At 39.0% G+C, this 25,718-nt stretch overlaps 1 long non-coding RNA gene across 5 annotated transcripts in view; it reads left to right on the top strand.

Moving 5' to 3' along the window:
* The window catches only part of LOC135968334 (uncharacterized), a 142,010-nt gene that overhangs the window by 15,358 nt on the left and 100,934 nt on the right, over positions 1-25,718 (top strand). The window contains exon 3 of one of the 5 annotated variants that reach the window (XR_010583002.2): positions 20,978-22,667. The exons of 3 other annotated variants lie outside the window; for them this stretch is intronic. This is a non-coding gene — a long non-coding RNA (uncharacterized lncRNA). Of the gene's footprint in view, positions 1-1,157; positions 2,210-20,977; positions 22,668-25,718 lie in introns of those variants that run through there. One more of the 5 variants, XR_010583001.1, reaches the window with a different exon arrangement.

The raw sequence follows: 25,718 nt of genomic DNA on the forward strand, positions 1-25,718 counted from the left end.
TATAGATTAGTGTAGATTAATGCTTCTGCCAGGGGCAGTTTTTTCATTGGGAAAAGCATTTGGCAAAGTCTGGAGACATTGCTGGTTGTCAGAGCTGGGGGAGGGAGTCCTGCTGGCCTTGAGTGGGTAGAGTCCCCAGATAGTGCTGGACATTCTAGAGCTCACAGAGCCCCACCAGCATGACCACTACAAAGTTCAATGCTGAGGAGAAGTGGAGAGCCCTGATGTGCCTCCCCTAGCTTCCCTGGAGCTTTTTACCTTCTCCTTCCATCAGTCTCTACCACTTTCTCACCTCAGCTTGCTCCTTGAACCTTAATGTCCTCCACTTGAACTTTCCCTTAGTTTAAGACCTGCAGTAATTTTTCACCTTCCTTGGCCCCTTTCTGATCCTTAGCAGGGTGTCCTCTAGAGGGCACCCTCACATTTCCTGGAGCTTCCCAGGATCCAGATGCCCCTGCCCTGTTTGGGTACCAGGGATATGGCCTTGTGCCTCTGTCCCTAAAGGTCCTGTCACTCAGGACCTTTGTGTGAGAGCAACTGATGTGATATTACCCTCCCCTACTTTTCTTGGAACATAAAAATACCTACAAACCTTGTAGAGTAAACTTTCTTAATGCATGTCAGAATTTTAAAAAATATATATTTTTGCCTCCCAAACTTTACTGGGAAAAATTTATCACATTCTCAGTCATGAAAAATGACACTTAATCAGGGTTATTCACTATAGTGTTTGTTTAACAGCAAAATATTGGGAACAACCTAGACTTTCACCAGCACAATGCTAATTAAACAGGCTACCTTATATCTACACAACAGAATATGATGCAGCTGCATAAAAAGTATAGACTCTTTCAGCTATTCATACAGAAACACCTCCATGTTCTGTTTTAATTATAGCATCTAAACATCACAGAATAAGATGCAGTTTTTATACTAGATCTGACCTTAGAACATTATTTTTACTTTTTTTTTTTATTTTTATTTTAAAGAGAGTGTTTCACTCTCTTACCCAGGCTGAAGTGCAGTGGTGAGATCATAATTGATGGCAGCCTCAAACTTGTGAGCTCAAGTGATCCTCCTGCCTCAGCCTCCTGAGTAGCTGGAATCACAGGCATGTGCCAGAATGCCTAGCTAATTGTTTGTGTTTTTTTCTGTAGAGATGGGGTTTCACCCAGGCTGGTGAAACCCCAGGTTGGTTTCAAACTTCTGGGCTCAAGTGATCTGCCCACTTTCACTCCCAAAATGTTGGAATTACAAGCAAGTGTCATCACACCTGATTCTGCCTTTTTTTTTTTTTTTTTTTAATTTGGACCGCAGTCTACTCACTCACCTCTTTCCCCATTAGGTGATTTCTGTTTTTCCTCTATTTCTCTACCATATATCCATGCCAAAATCCAGATGTATTCTCTTTTGTTTAGAATTATATATATATACATTTTAAGAGAAGCTTTAGGAATGGTCTCCTAGCTGATTTTCAGGATTCTAATCTTCACTGTCTAAGCCATGTTTTTGCGTTTCTGGATACTGATTAGAATCAATTGTAGGGCATTTAAAGCCTACCAATACCTGTACCATCCCTCAAGTGTATCTAATTTGGCTGATGTGTAGTGTGGCCCAGGGATTGGTTGTTTAAAAATAGTTTCAAGGAAAAGGGTCATTTTGCAGTGGAGGAACTTTAGCCCAGTGATCAAAGTTAACATCCCCAGTAGTCAGTGTTAATGACATCTTAGGGCCTTGTAATATAATGGATGGAAAAGGTGCAGCATCATCCCTGTAGTGTTCTTGTACGAAGTGTATAACCTGAGTTTAATCATGATAAACTAATAGCAAAGTCCAAACTGAGGTTCATTCTACAAAATAAGTAACCAATGCTCTTCAAAAATGTGAAGCTCTTAAAGGTAAATCCTAACTTTCCCAGATTAAAGGAGACTGAGAGAACAGTACAACAAAGAGCAATATGTGATACTAGATTGGATTCTGGTCCAGAAAAAGGACATTAGTCAGAAGATAGAGGGGATTTGGATAAGGTCTGTACAGGTGTTCATTTTACAGTGTTAATAATCATTTATTGATTTTGATTATTAGGTGCATATCTATAATGTTAATATTTGGGGAAGAAGAATGAAAAGCATATGAGGACTTTGCCTATTTTTGGAACATTTTAGAAAGTCTGAAATGATTTCAAAATTAAACATGAAAAGAAAAGAAATATAGATCTTTTAGATATTTCTATTAAGTTGCCAAAGTTGAGGATCATTTCCCAACTTATCTTGCCTAATACTGGTCAGAGTAATCTTCCTGGAAATGCAGTTTGTCATGTTTGTGACCTTCTCAAAGCTTTCCAGTGACTTATCTGTAGGATGAAGTTCTCATTATGTAGGCTGCCATTCAGTGTCCTCACAGCATGGCCCTAATCTCCCTTTTTTTTGATCTGTGTTGAAAGACCTGATCAACATTTTACTTTCTTATGGCCTAACTTGTTCTAATTTTTTCCTGCTTGTGTGATGCCCTTCCCTGTCTTCTCAACTGTGGGACTTCAGTCAAGGTGGTGGGAAATATTTTAGAAGAAAATTTATAAAGATAGTTATAGGAAATAGTCACAAACCTTCTTGGAAGTCTGGGGGTTTGCATAGCTTCTGTAAAAGGTTTGGCTGAAGGCAGCTGAATTATCTTAAAAGCTTAGGGCATAGATATACAGGAATGTAGAGGAGTTTATCTAAATATCTTGTTTACTCAGGCCATCCTAAAACCAACATTTAATCTTATGCTGAGGGAACTACTCTGGGGGAGGTCAGCAATGTCAATTACCTTCTAGTGGTGTTTACTCAAGACATTTGTCATTTAATCTATACTAAATAAATGCAAACTTCACTGGCTGATCAGGGCCCCTGCTGCTAACTCTTTAGGCAATGCTTCTAGGTATCTGGGAGCGACTTGGCCACCTAGCCTGCTCTTTCACTGGATATTAGTGTCTGAGTGTATTTGTTCATCCATTGCTGGGTCAGTGTCTGCCAGTTGGACCCTCACAGTTGGTCCCCAGGTCTGAGGTATAGCTGCAAATAATCACGGCAGAACCTTCGAAAACTAAGGTGAAGGCTGTGCAGTTGGTAAACCAGTAAGTCAATAAGTCAGTAAGTCAGTTGGTCATCGGTGCCTACTTAGCATCTCCAATTTTGAGGGATTGTTCAGGGTAGAGTTTTATCACGGGACAACAGTTATCAGCACAATAGGAGCAGTATCTAAAAGTATTCAAACAACTGCTTAAAGCCACTGGAGCCTCGGTTTTGCAGGCTCGATTAAGAGACCTAATGCAAATTGTATCACTTAACCCATGGTTCCGGAAAGAAGGTAAGCTAGACATAGAGCTTTGGGAACAAGTAGGAAGAAATCTTTCTTTCTTTCTTTCTTTTTTTTTTTTTAAGACAGATACGAGAAACAGAAAAGGTAGAGATGTGGGAGTTTAGTCAGGGTGGCGGAAAAGATTTTAGAGGAAAAATTATAAAGATAGTTATAGGAAATAGTCACAAACCTTTTTGGAAGGCCGGGCGGGTTGGGGTTTGCATAGCTTCAGTAAATGAGTTGGCTGAAGGCAGCTGAATTCTCTTAAAAGGTGTAGATACATAGGATTGTAGAGGAGTTTACTCAGGTGGTCTTAAGAACACCCTTTGATTATCTGCAGGTTCGTGATTGCTCTTTACTTGGGAGGTTGGTAATGTCAATTACCCTCTAGTGATGTTTACTCAAGATGCTTGTAATTTAATCTGTACTAAATAAATGCAAACTTAGCTGGCTGATTGGGACCACTGCTGCTAACTCTTTTCTGGAACTTTCTTGGCATGTGTGAGTGGCTAGGCAGCCCAGCCCCATCTTTCGTTGGATATTTGTGTCTGAGTATATTTGTTCATCCGTCGCTGTTTCAGGGTCTGCCGGTCCGACTCAGGCACTCAACCTCCTTAATTGTTTTTTGTCCTAAGGCCCATTTCAGACCCCATCTCTTCAATGACGTCTGTATAGTTATTTCTGTTAGATTCAACCAACTTTCCTTTCTTTGAATTCTGGTAGGTACAATTGTGTAGAGTGAAATGCGAGTTATATTTTATTATTATTTTAGAAAAAAGAAGCTAATTTATTCTGCTCATTAAAAGTTTCCTTTTTAAAACAAATTTTAAAATTTTGAATGGAGGATTAGAGATTAAATTGTTGATGTTTGAAATTCATTGTGGTTGTTAAAAAAAATGCTTGTTGTAGTTTCAAGAGTACACCTGTAGGTCTTTTATGTAGGTAAACCCATGTCACGGGGGTTTGATGTACAGATTATATCATCAATTAGGTACTAAGGCTAATACTCAATAATTATTTTTTCTTCTGTTGTTTTGTCTCCCACCCTCCACCCTCAAGTAGATCCTGGTGTGTGTCGCTCACATCGCGTCCATGTATTCTCTTTATTTTGTGCCCACTTCCACATGCAATATTTCATTTTCTGGTTCCTGCATTAGTTTGCGAAGGATATTATTCTCTAGCTTCATTTATGTTCCTGCAATAGACAAGATCTCATTTTTTTTTTTTAATGGATAGGTTGATTCCATGTCTTTTCTGTAGCAAATAGTGCTGCAATGAAAATTTGTGTGCTTGTGTCTTCATGGTAGAATGATTTGTATTCCTCTGGGTATATAACCTGTAATGAGATTGCAGGGTCAAGTGGTAGTTCTGCTTTTAGCTCTTTGAGGAATTATCACACTGCTTTCCACAATGATTGAACTAATTGACACTGCCACCAACAGTGTATAAGCATTCCCTTTTTTTCTGCAACTTTGCCAGCAGGTTATCTTTTTATTTTTTGAAACTAGCCATTCTGATTGGTGTGAAATGGTGTCTGGTTGTGGTTTGATTTATATTTCTGTAATGATCAGTGATATTGAGCTGTTTCATGTGCTGTAGGCCACATGTATAACTTCTTTTAAAAAGTGTCTCTCCATGTCCTTTGCCCACTTTTTAATGGTTTTTTCTTGTGTAAATTTATTTAAGTTTCGTATAGATTCTGGGTATCAGACCTTTGTCAAATGCATAGTTTCTAAATATTTTATCTGATGTCTTAGCTTGTCTGTTCCCTCGGTTGATAGTTTCTTTTGCTGGAAGCATGAGTTTTAGATTTAGATATGTGAGTCTGAGTCCTGCTTCTGCCTTTAATGGGCTCTGAGATAAGGAAGAAGTTCATTGATGTTTTGGGATAGATGGATAATAGTAACTGATTAAAGGGTCATTGTGAGCATTATATGAGGTGCAAACATAAAGGTCTCCAGTGCATAGCAGGTTTTTTCCTCTTCGTTTTCATCTTAACGTGTATATTCTCTCATAAAGCAAGGTCACATCAATTGTAACTTTAAGTGTGCAATCTAAGTCTAGCTCCTAAAACTAAAGTCTGTTAGACTTTACACTGATAATACTTTTTTTTCTATGTACAGAATAAAGACAAGATGAGATCAAATTTCTTCCACCTACTTGTCTCTTCCTACCTGCCTTCCCTCCTTTAAGATGATGTATAAAGGTCAGACCTCCTGAAAACCTCCTCAAGGACATAACAAGCCACAGAGGGTTTCTACAACTTGTGTTTTTCCAGGGTATGCCCTCAAGCTCTGGTCCAATAAACCTCAATTGATTCAGAAACTTGAATCAGGCACTCAATTTGGTTAACATTTTGCCAACCATGAAGGGGTTCTCTTAATGGAGTTAGAACCTTTGACCTGCAGTGGTTCTTTTTTTGTTCATGCTCAGTACCAATTATAGAGCTTTAGTTTTTACCAATCGTGTGACTTTCTGAGAATTGACTCCTACTTTCTCTTGAGGTCCCTGCTTTCTCAGATTTTTTTTTTTTGTTTGAGATCTGAGTTTTGTTTTTTCATGGAACTCCTCTCCTCATGGAGCTTTGCTCACTTCCAAAAAGGAACAGGAGTTTCCTGCTCCTGTGACAATGGAGAGCAGACTGTAGCTTGGTCCCTGCTCAACTAAGGAGCTGGTTTGGGGTTTTGTTTTAGAATTTGGTAGCTGCAAGATAAGACTTATTACTACTTCATTGTAACCTCTCCTTATGCTTAGAGTTTTCAATAGTATGTAAATAGTGCAATCACTATTTGTGTGTGTGTTTTTTTAAAAATAATTCTTCCTTTGGATTTGGCCAACTCTTCACCCTGTCTAATGTCCAAAACCCTTTCACTTGGTCAAATCCAAATCTAACAGGAGCTCTAAATCATGGTGAAGCAAGCCTTGACATTGGCAAAAGTTCTGTAACTGCAGAACATCCAATTCCACCTCTAGAAACACCTGTTAGTTGAAGAAAATAAAAATATTTTTAACCCACGGCGTAGTTCTTTGACAAATTTTGACGTGTCTGTCGGAGGGCCAGCAAATATAAGTGTCCCTGCACAGTTGCCTTTTGGGGAGTAAAAGTATATCATAGAGAATCATTATTAATGCAGGCATGTCTTCCCTTATCTGGATCTGGGAGAAGTGGACTGAATCTGATACCTTGAAGATAAAACATTTAGCATTGATTTTTCTCTGAGGGCTGCTACCAGCAAAGTTTCACTGACACAAGACCAGCTTTGCTAAGTGAACTTCTTTTCTTTCTTCCATGACCTGTATTACCACTGAAACCTGATTTACTGCCATAACCTTGTTTTCGATGTGCAGAAATGCAAAAAAATAGTAAGTCAGCTAAAGGATAAAAATGTATTAATCTCAAGTTTCCTGGCTTTTCTCTGTGCATTCTTTCCAAATGGATTGTAGAAATCACTGTTTCCTCCACCAAATTTTTATTAATGGGAGAAGATTTGTGTTGCACTAGTCCTAGTGTAGTAATTCTTGTGTACTTTTTAGTGATGTTGGGGCGTGAATATTTTGATTGTTTAATCCATTTCCTACCAGAAATAGTCTTTTCCTTTATCTCTTTCCTTTAGTGTTGTTCATAAATGGAGGTACTGGATAAAGTTTTCTCATGTTGTCATATGTCATTGAGGTTGTGATTTGTGACCATGTCAGAGCACTCACTCTTGATCTCCGCTATCAGGGGGAGGAAACATTTTTGAGTCATTATTAGGTGACCAGCCTTAACATGGCTGAGAACCTGAGGTTTTTTACTATTTCTTTTGTTTTCCAAATGTGTTAAGCTCCCGGGAGGGCTTGTCATAAGAAATCCCATCCATCTTGGACTTTTGTCATCCCAAGTCTTTTTGCTTAGATAGGGCAGTGGCAACACGAGTCTTTTGCTTTCCTAAGCCTATTCCTGAGAGTACATATTTTATTTTGTTGGGGTGGGGAAAAGATCATTGGGATTGGTTTTTCACTGAAGAGGCTGTTGGATCGAGTCACTTAAAATCAATACACCACTGGAAATTCTAATAGTCCATGGCCAGAAGATGGATTCTTTAAATTGGGACTTCTAATTTAAAAATATATTTTAGAGCACTCTTATGCCAAACGGTTGATCAGAGGATTGAATTTCAAAGAAAGACAACTAATAGTGTTACGGCTAGCCTTAAAATTTCTTTTGACTAAATTACAGAGCAAAAATCTGACTTAAAACAAAGCTATTTTTTTTTTTTTTGTAAACTCAAACTGCTTGCCTTAGATCCTCTGAGAAAATAAGAATAAAAACCACTTTGCCTTGTCACTGAAGACTTAAAAATTTTATGCTTCTACTGCTGCATCCTGGATTTAATTTTGGATGAGGGAACCAGCGTTATTTGTTTTGATATTTGTGTGAGTTTTGAGTTTTTGAGTTGCTCCTTCACCTCTTTGAAGATGCCTCATGCATTTTGACTTGGCTAAGTCAAAATCTTGGTTAAGGCTTATTAATTTCATTTGGGAGGACACTTTTGGTTAAAAAAAACAAATCAAATGCCAGAAATATCAGGTGTTTGTCCTACCTAAAATCTGATAATAAGAAATCTGTGGCCAGGTGCAGTTGCTCATGCCTGTAATCCCAGCACTTTGGGAGGCCGAGGTGGGCAGATCATGAGGTCAGGAGATCAAAACCACCCTGGGTAACACAGTGAAACCCCATCTCTACTAAAAATACAAAAAATTAGCCGGGCATGGTGGCGGGTGCCTGTAATCCCATCTGCTCGGGAGACTGAGGCAGGAGAATGGTGTGAACCTGGGAGATGGAGTTTGCAGTGAGTTGAGATCACACCACTGCACTCCAGGGTAGGTGACAGAGCAAAACTGTCTCAAAAAAAAAAAAAAAAAAAAAAAAAAAAGAAAAAGAAAAGAAAAAGAAAAAAAATCTGAAAGTGTTAACAGTAGATAGCTGGTCAGATGTGAGCAGGGCAAGAGAGATCTTTCCACCTCCACATACTAGAAATGTCAAGTGAACATCACCAGGTGATGGTCAAGTCAGGTGGTTGTTAACCGTCTCTCTAAAGTAGTAATTGGTTGCAGGTAGTGCCAGGGAGATACAGTCTCACAATAGATAGAATACACCTGCAACAGGTGATCAGCAGCTTCCGGAAAAGTTGTCAGATACTGAGCAACTGGGCTGATATATATGCATTAAGAGGTAACATAACAGAGTTTCCGGTATATGACCTTCGGGGACTTTTTTTTTTTTTTTTTTTTCATTTGAGAAGCATTTTGTAGGATCTATGTTTTTAAATTTTTTATTATTTTATTTTATTTTAAAATCTTTCCTTTCCGAAGGTTTTTGGGGATTTGGTATTTAATTACATAAGTTCTCTAGTGGTGATTTGTGAGATTTTGGTGCACCCATCACCCGAGCAGTATACAATGAACTCAATTTGTAGTCTTTTATCCCTCACCCCCTTCCCACCCCTTTCCCCAAGTCTATTTTATCATTCTTATGCCTTTGCATCCTCATAGCTTAACTCTCACTTATAACTGCTGGTGTAAAAGGGGTTCAGTTCTTGATTTGATTCTCTGCTTGGTCACTGTTGGTGTATAGCAGAGCTACTGATTTGTGCACATTAATTTTGTATACTGAAACTTTGCTGAATTTATTTATCTGTTCTAGCAGCTTTTTGGAGTCTTTAGGGTCTTCTAGGTATACGATTATATCAATTGCAAACAGCGACAGTTTTACTTCCTCTTTACCGCTTTGGATGCCCTTTACTTATTTCCCTTGTTTGATTGATTTGGCTAGGACTTTCAGCCAAATCTGTTGAATAAAAGTGGTGAGAACCAGTGGCCTTCCTTGTCTTGTTCCCCTGCTGAGAGTGAATGCTTTCAACTTTTTCTCATTCAGTATTATGTTGGCTGTGGGTTTGTGTGCCAATTTTGCTGAGAGTTTTAATCATAAAACGATGCTGGATGTTGTCAAGTACCTTTTCAGGGTCTATTGAGAGAATCATGTGATTTTTAAATTTTGTTCATGTGGCGTACCACATTTATTGACTTGTGTATGTGGAACCATTCCTGCATCCCTAATGTGAAACCTACTTGATCATGGTGGATTATGTTTTTGATGCGTTGTTGGATTCGGTTAGCTAGCATTTTGTTAAGAATTTCTGCATCTGTGTGCATCAGGGATTTTGGTCTATAGTTACCTTTGTTATGTCCTTTTCTGGTTTTGGTATTAGGGTGATGCTGGCTTCATAGAATGATTTAGGGAGAATTCCATCTTTCTCTAGCATGTGGAATTGTCCTTGAATTTGTTTTGTTTTGTTAATTTTTAAATTATTTTTTCAATCTTGCCGCTTTGTATTGGCCTGTTCGGGGTTTCTAATTCTTTCTGATTTAATCTAGGAGGGTTTCATATTTCCAGGAATGTATTCATCCCCTCTAAGTTTTCTAGTTTATGCACATTAATGTGTTCATAGTACCTTTGAATGATCTTTTGTATTTCTGTGGCGTTGGTGGTAATAGCTCCCATTTCATTTCTAATTGAGCTCATTTGGCTCTTCTCTGTTCTTTTCTTATTTAATCTTGCCAATGGTGTATCAATTTTATTTGGTTTTCCAAAAATCCAGCTTTACGTTTTATTTATAGTTTCTACTATTTATTTCAACTACATTTAGTTGTGCTTTGATCTTGGTTATTTTCTTTCTTCTGCTGGGTTTGGTTTTGGTGTGTTCTTGTTTCTTGAATTTCTAGAAGTGCAACCTTAGATTGTCTACTTGTGCTCTTTCAGTCTTTTTGATGTAGACATTTAAGGCTATGAACTTTTAGCACACTCTGCAGAATTCCAGATGTTTTGATAGGATGCATCACTATTGTTCAGTTGAAAGAAGTTTTAATTTTCTTGATTTCATATTTGACCCAATGATCATTCAGGAACAAGTTATTAATTTCCATGTGTTTGCATGGTTTTGAAGGTTCCTTTTGGAGTTGATTTCCAGTTTTATTCTACTGTTGTCTGAGAGAGTACTTCATATAATTTCAATTTTCTGAAATTTTTTGAGACTTGTTTTGTGGCATATCATATGACCTATCTTGAAGGAAGTTCCATTTGCTGATGAATAGAATGTATATTCTGGGTTGTTGGGTAGGATATTCTGTAAATATGTCTTAAGTCTATTTGCCCTAGGGCATAGTTTTAATCCATTGTTTGTTTTTTTAAAATTATTATTATACTGTAAGTTCTAAATTATTATTATACTGTAAGTTCACATGTGCATAATGTGCAGGTATTTTTACATACGTATACTTGTGCCATGTTGGTGTGCTGCACCCATCAACTCATCATTTACATCAGGTATAACTCCCAATGCAATCCGTCCCCCTCCCCCCCCCATGATAGGCCCCAGCGTGTGATGTTCTCCTTCCCGAGTCCAATGAATCTCATTGTTCAGTTCCCACCTATGAGTGAGAACATGCGGTGTTTGGTTTTCTGTTCTTGCGATACTTTGCTGAGAATGATGGTTTCCAGCTGCATCCATGTCCCTACAAAGGACACAAACTCATCCTTTTTTATGGCTGCATAGTATTCCATGGTGTATATGTGCCACATTTTCTTAATCCAGTCTGTCACTGATGGACATTTGGGTTGATTCCAAGTCTTTGCTATTGTGAATAGTGCCACAATAAACATATGTGTGCATGTGTCTTTATAGCAGTATGATTTATAATCCTTTGGGTATATACCCAGTAATGGGATGGCTGGGTCATATGGTACTTCTGTTCTAGATCCTTGAGGAATCGCCATACTGTTTTCCATAACGGTTGAATTAGTTTACAATCCCACCAACAGTGTAAAAGTGTTCCTATTTCTCCACATCCTCCCCAGCACCTGTTTCCTGACATTTTAATGATTGCCATTCTAACCAGTGCGAGATGGTATCTCATTGTTGTTTTGATTTGCATTTCTCTGATGGCCAGTGATGACGAGCATTTTTTCATGTGTCTGTTGGCTGTATGAATGTCTTCTCTTCTTTTAAGAACTGTCTGTTCATATCCTTTGCCCACTTTTTGATGGGGTTGTTTGTTTTTTTCCTGTAAATTTGTTTGAGTTCTTTGTAGGTTCTGGCTATTAGCCCTTTGTCAGATGAGTAGATTGCAAAAATTTTCTCCCATTCTGTAGGTTGCCTGTTCACTCTGATGGTAGTTTGTTTTGCTGTGCAGAAGCTCTTTAGTTTAATTAGATCCCATTTGTTAATTTTGGCTTTTGTTGCCATTGCTGGTATTTTAGACATGAAGTGCTTGCCCATGTCTATGTCCTGAATGGTATTACCTAGGTTTTCTTCTATGGTTTTTATGGTTTTAGGTCTAACATTTAAGTCTCTAATCCATCTTGAATTAATTTTCGTATAAGGAGTAAGAAAAGGATCCAGTTTCAGCTTTCTACTTATGGCTAGCCGGTTTTCCCAGCACCATTAAATAGGAAATCCTTTCCCCATTTCTTGTTTTTCTCAGGTTTAGATGGCTGTAGATGTGCGGTATTATTTCTGAGGACTCTGTTCTATTCCATTGGTCTATATCTCTGTTTTGGTACCAGTACCATGCTGTCTTGGTTACTGTAGCCTTGTAGTATAGTTTGAAGTCAGGTAACGTGATGCCTCCAGCTTTGTTCTTTTGACTTAGGATTGTCTTGGCAATGCGGGCTCTTTTTTGGTTCCATAAGAACTTTAAAGCAGTTTTTCCAATTCTGGGAAGAAACTCATTGGTAGGTTGATGGGGATGGCACTGAATCTATAAATTACCTTAGGTAGTATGGCTATTTTCACGATATTGATTCTTCCTGTCCATGAACATGGTATGTTCTTCCATTTGTTTGTGTCCCCTTTTATTTCACTGAGCAGTGGTTTGTAGTTCTCCTTGAAGAGGTTCTTTACATCCCTTGTAAGTTGGATTCCTAGGTATTTCATTTTCTTTGAAGCAATTGTGAATGGAAGTTCATTCATGATTTGGCTCTCTGCTTGTCTGTTACTGGTGTATAAGAAAGTTTGTGATTTTTGCACATTTATTTTGTATCCTGAGACTTTGCTGAAGTTTCCTATCAGCTTAAGGAGATTTTGGACTGAGACAATGGGGTTTTCTAAATATACAATCATGTCATCTGCAAACAGGGACAATTTGTCTTCTTTTCCTAACTGAATACCTTTGATTTCTTTCTCTTGCCTGATTGCCCTAGCCAGAACTTCCAACACTATGTTGAATAGGAGTGGGGAGAGAGGGCATCCCTGTCTTGTGCCCATTTTTTCCAGTTTTTGCCCATTCAGTATGATATTGGCTGTGGGTTTGTCATAAATAGCTCTTATTATTTTGAGATACGTTCCATCAATACCAAATTTTTTGAGCGTTTTTTGCATGAAGGGCTTTTGAATTTTGTCAAAGGCCTTTTCTGAAACTATTGAGATAATCATGTGGTTTTTGTCTTTAGTGCTATTTATGTGCTGGATTACGTTTATTGATTTGCGTATGTTGAACCAGCCTTTCATCCCAGGGATGAAGCCCACTTGATCATGGTGGATAAGCTTTTTGAGGTGCTGCTGGATCCAGTTTGCCAGTATTTTATTGAGGATTTTTGCATCAATATTCATCAGGGATATTTGTCTAAAATTCTCTTTTTTTGTTGTGTCCCTGCCAGGCTTTGATATCGCGATGATGTTGGCCTGATCAAATGAGGTAGGGTGGATTTCCTCTTTTTCTATTGATTGGAATAGTTTCAGAAGGAATGGTACCAGCTCCTTCTTGTACCTCTGGTAGAATTCTGCTGTGAGTCCATCTGGTCCTGGACTTTTTTTGGTTGGTAGGCTATTAATTATTGCCTCAATTTCAGAGCCTGCTATTGGTCTATTCAGGAATTCAGCTTCTTCCTGGTTAGTCTTGGGAGAGTGGAAGTGTCCAAGAAATTATCCATTTCTTCTAGATTTTCTAGTTTATTTGCATAGAGGTGTTTATAGTATTCTCTGATGGTAGTTTGTATTTCTGTGGGGTCGGTGGTGATATCCCCTTTATCATTTTTTATTGCATGTATTTGATTCTTCTCTCTTCTTTGTTATTCTTGCTAGCAGTCTATCAATTTTGTTGATCTTTCCAGAAAACCAACTTCTGGATTCACTGATTTTTTTGGAGGGTTTTTTGTGTCTCTATCTCCTTCAGTTCTGCTCTGATCTTAGTTATTTCTTGCCTTCTGCTAGCTTTTGAATGTGTTTGCTCTTGCTTCTCTAGTTCTTTTAATTGTGATGTTAGAGTGTCAATTTTAGATCTTTCCAGCTTTCTCTTGTGGGCATTTAGTGCTATAAATTTCCCTGTACATACTGCTTTAAATGTGTCCCAGAGATTCTGCTATGTTGTATCTTTGTTCTCATTGGTTTTAAAGAACATCTTTATTTCTGCCTTCATTTTGTTATGTACCCAGTAGTCATTCAGGAGCAGGTTATTCAGTTTCCATGTAGTTGAGCGGTTTTGATTGAGTTTCTTAGTCCTGAGTTCTAGTTTGATGGCACTGTGGTCTGAGAGACAGTTTGTTATAATTTCTGTTCTTGTACATTTGCTGAGGAGTGCTTTACTTCCAATTATGTGGTCAATTTTGGAATAAGTGTGATGTGGTGCTGAGAAGAATGTATATTCTGTTGATTTGGGGTGGAGAGTTCTGTAGATGTCTATTAGGTCTATTTGTTGCAGAGCTGAGTTCAATTCCTCGATATCCTTGTTAACTTTCTGTCTCTTTGATCTGCCTAATGTTGACAGTGGGGTGTTGAAGTCTCCCATTATTATTGTATGGGAGTCTAAGTCTCTTTGTAAGTCTCTACGGACTTGCTTTATGAATCTGAGTGCTCTGTATTGGGCGCATATATCTTTAGGATAGTTTACTCTTCCTGTTGAATTGATCCCTTTACCATTATGTAATGGCCTTCTTTGTCTCTTTTGATCTTTGATGGTTGAAAGTCTGTTTTATCAGAGACTAGTATTGCAAGCCCTGCTTTTTTTTGTTCTCCATTTGCTTGGTAGATCTTCCTCTATCCCTTTATTTTGAGCCTATGTATGTCTCTGCATGCGAGATGGTCCTCCTGAATACAGCAAACTGATGGGTCTTGACTCTTTATTCAGTTTGCCAGTCTGCATCTTTTAATTGGAATATTTAGTCCATTTATGTTGAAGGTTAATATTGTTATTTGTGAACTTGGTCCTGCCATTGTGATATTAACTCGTTATTTTGTTCGTTAATTGATGCAGTTTCTTCCTAGCCTCGATGGTCTTTACATTTTGGCATGTTTTTGCAATGGCTGGTACCGGTTGTTCCTTTCCATGTTTAGTGCTTCCTTCAGGGTCTCTTGTACGGCAGGCCTGGTGGTGACAAAATCTCTAAGCATTTGCTTATCTGTAAAGGATTTTATTTCTCCTTCACTTATGAAACTTAGTTTGGCTGTATATGAAATTCTGGATTGAAAATTCTTTTCTTTAAGAATGTTGAATATTGGCCCCCACTCTCTTCTGGCTTCTAGAGTTTCTGCTGAGAGATCTGCTGTTGATGGGCTTCCCTTTGTGGGTAACCCGACCTTTCTCTCTGACAGCCCTTAAGATTTTTCCCTTCATTTCAACTTTGGTGAATCTGGCAATTATGTGTCTTGGAGTTGCTCTTCTCGGGGAGTATCTTTGTGGCGTTCTCTGTATTTCCTGAATTTGAATGTTGGCCTGCCCTACTAGGTTGGGGAAGTTCTGGATAATATGCTGCAGAGTGTTTTCCAACTTGGTTCCATTTTCCCCGTCACTCAGGCACACCAATCAGACGTAGATTGGGTCGTTTTACATAATCCCATACTTCTTGCAGGCTTTGTTCATTTCTCTTTCTTCTTTTTTCTTCAGATTTCTCTTCTCACTTCATTTCATTCATTTGATCCTTGATTGCTGATACTCTTTCTTCCAGTTGATTGAGTCGGTTACTGAAGCTTGTGCATTTGTCACGTATTTCTCGTGTCATGGTTTTCATCTCTGTCAGTTCGTTTATGGCCTTCTCTGCATTAATTATTCTAGTTATCAATTCTTCCACTCTTTTTTCAAGATTTTTAGTTTCTTTGCGCTGGGTACATAATTCCTCCTTTAGCTTTGAGAAGTTTGATGGACTGGAGCCTTCTTCTCTCATCTCGTCAAAGTCATTCTCCGTCCAGGTTTGATCACTTGCTGGCAATGAGCTGCGTTCCTTTGCAGGGGGAGATGCACTCTCATTTTTTGAATTTCCAACTTTTCTGCCCTGCTTTTTCCCCATCTTTGTGGTTTTATTTGCCTCTGGTCTTTGATGATGGTGACGTACTGATGGGGTTTTGATGTGGGTGTCCTTCCTGTTTGTTAATTTTCCTTGTAACAGTCAGGACCCTCAGATATAGGTCTGTTGGAGATTGCTTGAGGTCCACTCTAGACCCTGTTTTCCTGGGTATCAGCAACAGAGGCTGCAGAAGATAGAATATTTCTGAACAGCGAGTGTACCTGTCTGATTCTTGCTTTGGAAGCTTCCTCTCAGGGGTGTACTCCACAGTGTGAGGTGTGGGGTGTCGGTCTGCCCTTATTGGGGATGTCTCCCAGTTAGGCTACTCAGGGGTCAGGGACCCACTTGAGCAGGCAGTCTGTCCATTCTCAGATCTCAACCTCCATGTTGGGAGATCCACTGCTCTCTTCAAAGCTGTCGGACAGAGTCGTTTGCATCTGCAGAGGTTTCTGCTGCTTTGTTGTTGTTGTTGTTGTTTAGCTGTGCCCTGTCCCCAGAGGTGGAGTCTACAGAGACAGGTAGGCCTCCTTGAGCTGCTGTGAGTTCCACCTAGTTCTAGCTTGCCAGTGGCTTTGTTTACCTACTTAAGCCTCAGCAATGGCGGGCAACCCTCCCCCAGCCTCGCTGCTGCCTTTCCGCGAGATCACAGACTGCTGTGCTAGCAATGAGGGAGGCTCTGTGGGCGTGGGACCCTCCTGGCCAGGTGTGGGATATAATCTCCTGGTGTGCCCATTTTCTAAGATCCTTGGTAAAGCGCAGTATTGGGGTGGGAGTTACCCGATTTTCCAGGTGTTGTGTGTCTCAGTTCCCCTGGCAAGGAAAAAGCATTCCCTTCCCCCTTGCGCTTCCCAGGTGAGGCAGTGCCTCGCCCTGCTTCAGCTCTCGCTGGTCGGACTGCAGCAGCTGACCAGCACCGATTGTCCTGCACTCTCTAGTGAGATGAACCCAGTACCTCAGTTGAAAATGCAGAAATCACCTGTCTTGTGTGTGGCTCGCACTGGGAGTTGGAGACTGGAGCTGTTCCTATTCGGCCGTCTTGCTCCGCACCCCTCCCATTGTTTGTTTCTTGACTTTCTGTCTTGATGACCTATCTAGAGCTGTCAATGGAGTACTGAAGTCCCTCACTATTATTGTGTTACTGTCTACCTCATTTCTTAGGTCTAGTAGTAATAGTTATATAAATTTGGGAGTTCCAGTGTTAGGTGCATATATATGTAGGATTGTGATATTTTTCTGTTGGATAAGTCCTTTTATTATTATATAATATCCTTCTTTGTCTTTTTTTAACTGCTGTTGCTTTAAAGTTAGTTTTTTCTGATATAAGAATAGTTAGTCCTGCTCACTTTTGTGGCCATTTGCATGGGGTGTCTTCTTCTACCCTTTTGCCTTAAGTTTATATGACCCTTTATGTTTAGGGGAATCTCTTGAGGGCGGTAGCTACTTGCTTGGTGCATTATTATCAATTCTGCAATTCTGTATCTTTTAAGTGGAGCATTTAGGCCACTTACATTCAATGTTAGTATTGAAATGTGAGGTACTGTTCCATTCATCCTGCTATTTGTTGCCTGGATACCTTGGTTTTATTCAGTTATTTATTGTATTTTTGTTTTATAGGTTCTGTGAGATTCATGCTTAAAGAGGTTCTGTGTTGATGTGTTTCCAGGATTTGTTTCAATATTCAGAACTCCTTTGCACAGTTCTTGTAGTGTTGGCTTGGTAGTGGTAAATTGTCGTAGCATTTGTTTGTCTGAAAAAGACTGTTATCTTTCCTTGATTTATGGACTTAGTTTTGCTGGATATAAAATTCTTGACTGATAATTTTTTTTAAGGAGGCTGCAGATAGGTATGCATGCTCATTTGAGGTGTTCTTCTGTTATCGAAGATTACTAAAATCACATGGGTTGAAAAGCATTTGGGATTATTTACTTAATTGAGTACTCATTTATTTTTATATTAATTTGATACCATGTATAAACACTATATAAACATAGATATGGACATATACATATATGTGATACAACATACAACATATACATGTGCACATAAAGATAGAGGGAGACAGAAATACTTTAGATTTTTGACTTTAAAACTTTATGTGTGGAACCCATAAAACTCACTATTTAAAGAAAAAGTTGTATTTAAATTGTGCTTTTGTAAATAGAAAAAGTTAACGTTTGTCTGAGGAAGCCCTTGCTGAGTTTTAGAGAAATTGGGTAGTAAATTTACATCTCAATGCAGAGAGAGAGTGAGATAGAAAGAAAGAGAGAGAGAATTTGGGTGTGTTCAAGGAAGATTAAAAATAGATGCCAGGGTAACACAACAATGATAGAAATTTATAACAGGATTTTATTAGGAGACCAATTTTATTGACATACATAGCTTTTATTTTGGTCTCTGTTTTCCAACTGTACTCCAGGAAACACACTACACAGGCTCCCTTCTTAAGTGCTGGTGGGCCACTGCACATGAAGACAGCCCACTTTAATGGAAGAATCAGGGGAAAAGAGATACAGATTCCAGAATTATGCCAACATACGAAAGCCTAAGTCAAAGGTCAAACCACACACGTGAAATCTCATCGCCTGTTTGGCCCTATTTTCAGTGTATTTTACTTTCTTTAATTTCTGCTCTAAAGCTTTTAAATGAACTTTCACTCTTGCTGTAAAACTTGCCTCAGTCTCTTCTTCTGCCTTATGACCCTTAGTTGAATTCTTTCTTCTGAAGAAACAAGAATTGAGACTGCTGCAGACATGTACAGATTTGCTGCCATTAATATACCTTAGTGCCATTCTACATGATAAAAAATATATATATTCATATATATGTATAAACATGTATGTATTCATAGAGACCTTGAATCTACATTCTTGTTGCACTTTATGTAAACAATTCAGGTATCAGACTAAAACTTATTTTGGAAATAAATTGGTCCCAAATGATTTCTATTTCATAAAATGGGAAACAGGAGGGGGAAAATTATTTTTCAGAGGAAAACAACAGAACAACAATTATTACATTTTATATTTGTTCATTCTTTTTTTGAATTTTGTTATTTACCTACAATTTTGACTGAATCCTAAATCTTTTCCTGTCCAGAAGTTTCATAACTAATGGTTTCAGATATTTCTTCAATTTTTCCTCCAAATTGGTGTATTATAAATTTAAACTGTGCTTTTCAATATTTTATCATTTTTTAAAATTACACGTTTAAGTTCTGGGATACATGTGCAGAACCTGCAGGTTTGTTACATAGGTATACACGTGCCATAGTGTTTTTCTGCAGCAATTAACCCATCATCTACATTAGGTATTTCTCCTAATGCTATTCCTCCCCTAGCCTCCCACCCCCCAACAGGCCCCAGTGTATGATGTTCCTCTCCCTGTGTCCATGTGTTCTCATATCCAACTCCCACTTATGACTGAGAACACGCAGTGTTTTGTTTCCTGTTCCTGTGTTAGTTTGCTGAGAATGGTGGTTTCCAGCTTCATCCATGTCCCTGCAAAGGACATGAACTCATCATTTATTATGGCTGCATGGAATTCCATGATGTATATGTACCACTTTTTCTTTATGTAGTCTATCATTGATAGCCATTTGCGTTGGTTCCAAGTCTTTGCTATTGTGAATAGTGCCACAATAAACATGCGTGTGCATGTGTCTTTATAGTAGAATGATCTATAATCATTTGGGTATATACCCAGTAATGGGATTCCTGGGTCAAATGGTATTTCTTGTTCTAGATCCATGAGGAATCGCCACACTGTCTTCCACAATGGTTGAACTAGTTTACACTCCCACCAACAGTGTAAAAGCATTCCTATTTCTCCACATCCTCTCCAGCATCTGTTGTTTCCTGACCTTTTAATGATCACCATTCTAACTGGCATGAGATGGTATTTCATTGTGGTTTTGATTTGCATGTCCCTAATTACCAGTGATAATGAGTTTTTTTTCATGTTTTTTGGTCACATAAATGTCTTCTTTTGAGAAGTGTCTGTTGATGTGCTTTGCCCACTGTTTGATGGGTTTTTTTTTTTGTTTTTTTTTTTTTTGTAAATTTGCTTAAGTTTCCTGTAGATTCTGGGTATTAGCCTTTTGTCAGATGGGTAGATTAAAACTTGCGAGCTGAAAGTAGAAGACTTATATAAACTTCTGGAGAAATCATAGTAACTTATATATAAATAACCTTTATGCCTGCTGATGAGTAGACTACACAAAATGTACACATGAACACTGGATTCAGACTGCAATTCAGAGAATTGTGTCAGATTGCCATTTCAATTGAAAGATGCTTCAGAAACTCTAGAAAAGCTAGCTATAGACTGCTGCAGACATTACAGGTGAACCAACATACAACTGAAAGGGTTAGAACGATGTTTGCCAAACACATTGCTCTAATTGAAGCAGCATTTGTGTGACTTTAATAAGGTTCCAGGATTATACTGTCCCTTTGTTGCTGTGACTTCCCTTTGCCCTTTTCTGATTTGTCTTCATCCCCTTTTCCATGCGACATGACTTGTTAAGAATGAGCCTCCCTAGTCATGTAGGATCAGATGAAACATACAGCCACAGGGGTCTTCTACAATGCTTTCTCTGAGAGCTTTTGAAGAGTTGTGGGGCCAGGTGTGCTGGCACAGGCCTGTTATCCCAGCCCTTTGGGAGTCCAAGGCAGGAGGATCACTTGAAACCAGGAGTTTAAGACCAGCCTAAGCAACAGAGGCAGACCACATCCTTACTATACAAAATAAATCAAATTAGTCAGGTGCAGCGATGCATGCCTGTAGTCTCAGACACTTGGGAGGCTAAGGTGGGAGGAGCGCTTCAGCCCAGGAGTTCAAGGCTTCAGTGAGTACACTCTAGTCTGGGTGATAGGGCAAGATTGTGTCTCTTAAAAACAATACATAAAATTAAAAAAGAAAGAAAGAAGAGAAAAAGAGCGGGGTGAACAGGAAATCCAAAGATCTCAGGCATCTCTGGATGATTGTCTGAACAAATTATTTTTTCCTTGCTTCAAAACCTTTCAAGATGTTTATTTCTTTGTAAAAGAAAGACATGCCATTTGTAACTTTAGGTGAGTAATCAAAATCTAGCTCCTAAAACTCTCATTCTCTATTATAACTCTGTTTTAAGTCTCATTCTGATAATACTTATTTTCTAAGGCACACAATAAAGACAAGATTAGATCTATTGTTTTTCTACCCACTCCATCTCTTCCTACCTGCCTTCTCTCCTTTAATCAAGTGTATACATACTAAGCCTCCAGAAACCTCTTCAGAGAGAACACAAGCCACAGCAGTTTTTTGAAACTCTTGTTTTTCCAGGTTGCTCCGTCAAGCTCTGGCTCAATAAAACTCAGTTGGTCAAGATTCTTGCCTCAGTCTTTCATTCTGGATAACCAGCATGAGTCCTGCAAAGCCCTTTAGTAATCTATTGCCTGCCTAGTTGATGTGTGCCTCGGTAAGTCATGTCTTCGTGAGTCAAACACTCTTCTTCCTTTTCTGCCTTTCCCAACCATACCACCCAGTGCTGAGTGCTCTGATCCGACCCCAGCTCCCAGGTTGTTTGTATTGGTCTAAGAAAGCAAGACCAGGGAGGGCAGGTTGAGAAGGAAGTAAGAGGCCAACAGCCGTGGGATGTGGCAAGTGGGGCTGTCGTTGCTCAAAGCTACACTCCCTGGGTGCATTTTATGAATTTTTCTGGATTTGGAATCTTTTCCCTGTGTGTCTATCTAGAAACTCACCTTCCTCCTACTTTCTTCTCATTACACTTTGTGTTTCTAGTGCACTTGTTTCTATCCAGAGAATGGCTATGCAAATTGTTGACAATAGAATAAAAAATGACTTTTTGTGAGACATGGAACCTGGTCTTTCTTTTTTCCTAAAAAGATTGAGGTTTCTAAAACCTTTTATGCAGGGCTGTGCAGTTGTGAGTATAGTGTTAGTGAACAGGTGCATAAGTGAAGGATGAGACAGAAAACAAAATGCTGGCTGTCAAATTCTGAAAGGAAATGGGACAAAAATCATTTTTGAAGGTGGATGTCATTCAGGAGACCTTGTAAATCTTAGAATGTCCTCTTACCAGATGAAGTGGAGGATGAGGTTAAATTATGGAATTAGGTGACAGTGGGCGCATACTTCTCTGCCACAGTTTTTTTTTTTTAATCTGTAAAAATTAGGATGGTGGTAATTAGGAATTTTTTGTCATGACTGTAGCTACATGAAAGCACTTAGGATGTGCCTGTTGCATAGTGAGTGCTGCGTTAGTGTGTGAGCTATTATAATTATGGGAATAGGCAAAAGTGCCACCCTGGTCATCCAGAGTGTGGAGGTACTTTCTAGTCAGGGTCCAGGCAGGCCAGCTGGAGATGAAGCTGGTTAGTGAGGAAACTTAACTTCCAGGAGTAGAAGAATTTAGGTGGAGTAAGTCATGCACAATATTCTGTAAACATTCCTTTACCCAACAGTAGGAATACTCAGAGTGGTGTGGCTTCCATGACAATCATTATCTCCTGGGAATCTAAGAATGTGTCCTAGAGTTGAAAGACTTTGATGTAAGCCAAACCCAGAAATAGGCTTCATGGCTGCCTTGCAGACAGCATTCATCTTGAGAAGGGAAAGCATTCCTCTTGCTAAAGGAATACCCTCTTCTGGCCCAGGCCATTATTTTTGTTTTTGTACTATCCTAAGTTTTAAAGTGTAAGGAGAAAGACTGAAGAATAAAATAATGAAGTGCATGTATGAAATAACAGGGTAGAATTGAGACTGGTATGTGTAAGTTAAGAGAAATCACGTATAAATTTTGTGTGAACAAAAGAAGGATTTCTTGTTGCAAACAGACCTCTCCATATAAATAATACCCATTGCCTGGAGTGGATAGCAGACTCCATCACAAGAACACACCATCAGAGTCATGAGAGAATGGATAGTGTGGCTTCTTTAATTGGCAGGTTAGACTGAGAAAGCTATTGAAGAGAAAGGGGTTGAAGGAGGAGATGGGTGAAGGCAAGAAAAATGGGATGGTGAAAGGAAAAGACTGAAAGGAATGTTTATCCAGGGCTCCTCAGGCACCAGGCTGTGTGACTAATGTCTTACACATGTTAATTAACTCTTCCACTGTCATTTTCTGACGCAGTAAGAGTCAGCCTTACACTGCAGATGAGGAAAGAGGCTGAGGGAGGTCAAAGGAGTGTCTGTCCTAGGGTCATCCAGCCACTTCATAGCAGAGCTAGTATGTTTCACTGTGGTTTGTGCAGACAGAAAAGTGAGACATGGAAAGAAGGCAAAACATATTTTTGTTGTGGGTGATGTTTATGAAAGTGACCTGTATGGGGCAGATTAGTGGCCTCTTAAAAGTGTCCACAGCCGGGCTGTGTGCTGTGGCTCACGCGTATAATCCCAGCACTTTGGGAGGCCGAGACGGGCAAATCAAGATGTCAGGAGTTCGAGAGCAGCCTGATCAATATGGTGAAACCCTGTTTCTACTGAAAATGCAAAAATTAGCTGGGCATGGCGGTGGATGCCTGTAATCCCAGCTACTTGGGAGGCTGAAGAAGGAGAATAATTTGAACCTGGGAAGTGGAAGTTGCAGTGAGCCGAAGTCACCCCACTGCACTCCAGCCGGGACAGCATCAGTGAAACTCTGTCGCAAAAAATAAAATAAATAAATAAAATCCACATCCTAACTCTTGGACCACGTGCCTTTACTTTTCTTAGCAAAAACAATGTTCAATGGTGATGAAGTTGAGTATCTTGAGATGGAAAACTTATTTTGGATTATCTGGGTGGCTCCCAGTGTCATCATAAAGGTCCTTGTAAGTCAAAGAGAAAGGCAGGAGGGTCAGGGTGAGAATGATGCAGCCTCAGAGACTCCACTGGACATTGCTTGCTGTGAACATGTGTGACAAGACAAAATTACAACTAATTTAATTTTAGATGTAATTGGCTTTTACTTGTGTTTTATGAGTTGGGGCAGCTCTCCCTCTGTAGATACAGTGATAACTCCTCCTCGGCAATACAATTACAAAACAGTGGGTTTTGTCAAATGCGAATCAATAAACAAGGCCCTAGAAATAAATTGATTGGTTAACATCAGGGTACTTCAGGTCACTTTTTTTTGGTAAAAGTTAAAGCAGAGGTGACTTCATTATTATGCTCACTCAGGTAGACTGGAATCATCTTTTTACAGAAAAATATGATCTGTTTTGAGAGCTATCTGCTTCCTTAAAATTTCCGTGGGAGTATATAACATTTATCATGTGTGGCTCTATTTTGGAGTGTCTGTATTCTCACTTAGGTGAGGATATGACCAAAACTTAAAGCATTAACATTGATCTCAATAACCATAATTTTAGGCTTCCATCAATTCTTTTCTCTTTTTTCAATTTCCTTTGTCTTAAACATTTTTTTTAAATATTTTATGTTCTAGGGTACATGTGCACAACGTGCAGGTTTGTTACATATGTATACATGTGCCATGTTAGTGTGCTGCACCCGTTAACTCGTCATTTACATTAGGTAATCTACTAATGCTATCCCTCCCCCCTCCCCACCACCCCACAACAGACCCCAGTGTGTTATATTCCTCTTCCTGTGTCCAAGTATTCTCATTGTACAATTACCACCTGTGAGTGAGAACATACGGTGTTTGATTTTCTGTTCTTGTGACAGTTTGCTGAGAATGATGGTTTCCAGCTGCATCCATGTCCTCATGAAGGACATGAACTCATCCTTTATTATGGCTGCATAGTATTCCATGGTGTATATGTGCCACATTTTCTTAATCCAGTCTGTCATTGATGGACATTCGGGTTGGTTCCAAGTCTTTGTTATTGTGAATAGTGCCGCAATAAACGTCCGTGTGCATGTGTCTTTATAGCAGCATGATTTATAATCCTTTGGATATATACCCAGTAATGGGATGGCTGGGTCAAATGGTATTTCTAGTTCTAGATCCTCGAGGAATCGCCACACTGTCTTCCACAATGGTTGAACTAGTTTACAATCCCACCAACAGTGTAAAAGTGTTCCTATTTCTCCACATCCTCCCCAGCACCTGTTGTTTCCTGACTTTTTTATGATCGCCATTCTAACTAGTGTGAGATGGTATCTCATTGTGGTTTTGATTTGCATTTCTCTGATGGCCAGGGATGATGAGCATTTTTTCATGTGTCTGTTGGCAGCATAAATGCCTTCTTTTGAGAAGTGTCTGTTCATATCTTTTGCCCACTTTTTGATGGGGTTGTTTGTTTATTTCTTGTAAATTTGTTTGAGTTCCTTGTAGGTTCTGGATATTAGCCCTTTGTCAGATGAGTAGATTGCAAAAATGTTCTCCCATTCTGTAGGTTGCCTGTTCACTCTGATGGTAGTTTCTTTTGCTGTGCAGAAGCTCTTTAGTTTAATTAGATCCCATTTGTCAATTTTGGCTTTTGTTGCTCTTGTTTTTGGTTTTTTAGACATGTAGTCCTTGCCCATGCCTATGTCCTGAATGGTATTGCCTAGGTTTTCTTCTTGGGTTTTTATGGTTTTAGGTCTAACATTTATGTGTTTAATCCATCTTGAATTAATATTTGTGTAAGGTGTAAGGAAGTGATCCAGTTTCAGCTTTCTACTTATGGCTAGCCGGTTTTCCCAGCACCATTTATTAAATAGGAAATCCTTTCCCCATTTCTTGTTTTTATCAGGTTTGTCAAAGATCAGGTGGTTGTAGATTTGTGGTATTATTTCTGAGGACTCTGTTCTATTCCATTGGTCTATATCTCTGTTTTGGTACCAGTATCATGCTGTTTTGGTTACTGTAGCATTGTAATACAGTTTGAAGTCAGGTAGCCTGATGCCTCCACCTCTGTTCTTTTGACTTAGGATAGTCTTGGCAATGCCGGCTTTTTTGTGGTTCCATATGAACTTTAAAGTAGTTTTCTCCAATTGTGTGAAGAAAGTAATTGGTAGCTAAATGGGGAACGCATTGAATCTCTAAATTACCTTGGGAAGTATGGGCATTTTCACAATATTGATTCTTCCTATCCGTGAGCATGGAATGTTCTTCCATTTGTTTGTTTCCACTTTT

This window comes from Macaca fascicularis, chromosome 19, assembly GCF_037993035.2.
Source record: "Macaca fascicularis isolate 582-1 chromosome 19, T2T-MFA8v1.1".
In the NCBI taxonomy this organism is placed as follows: Eukaryota; Metazoa; Chordata; class Mammalia; order Primates; family Cercopithecidae; genus Macaca; species Macaca fascicularis.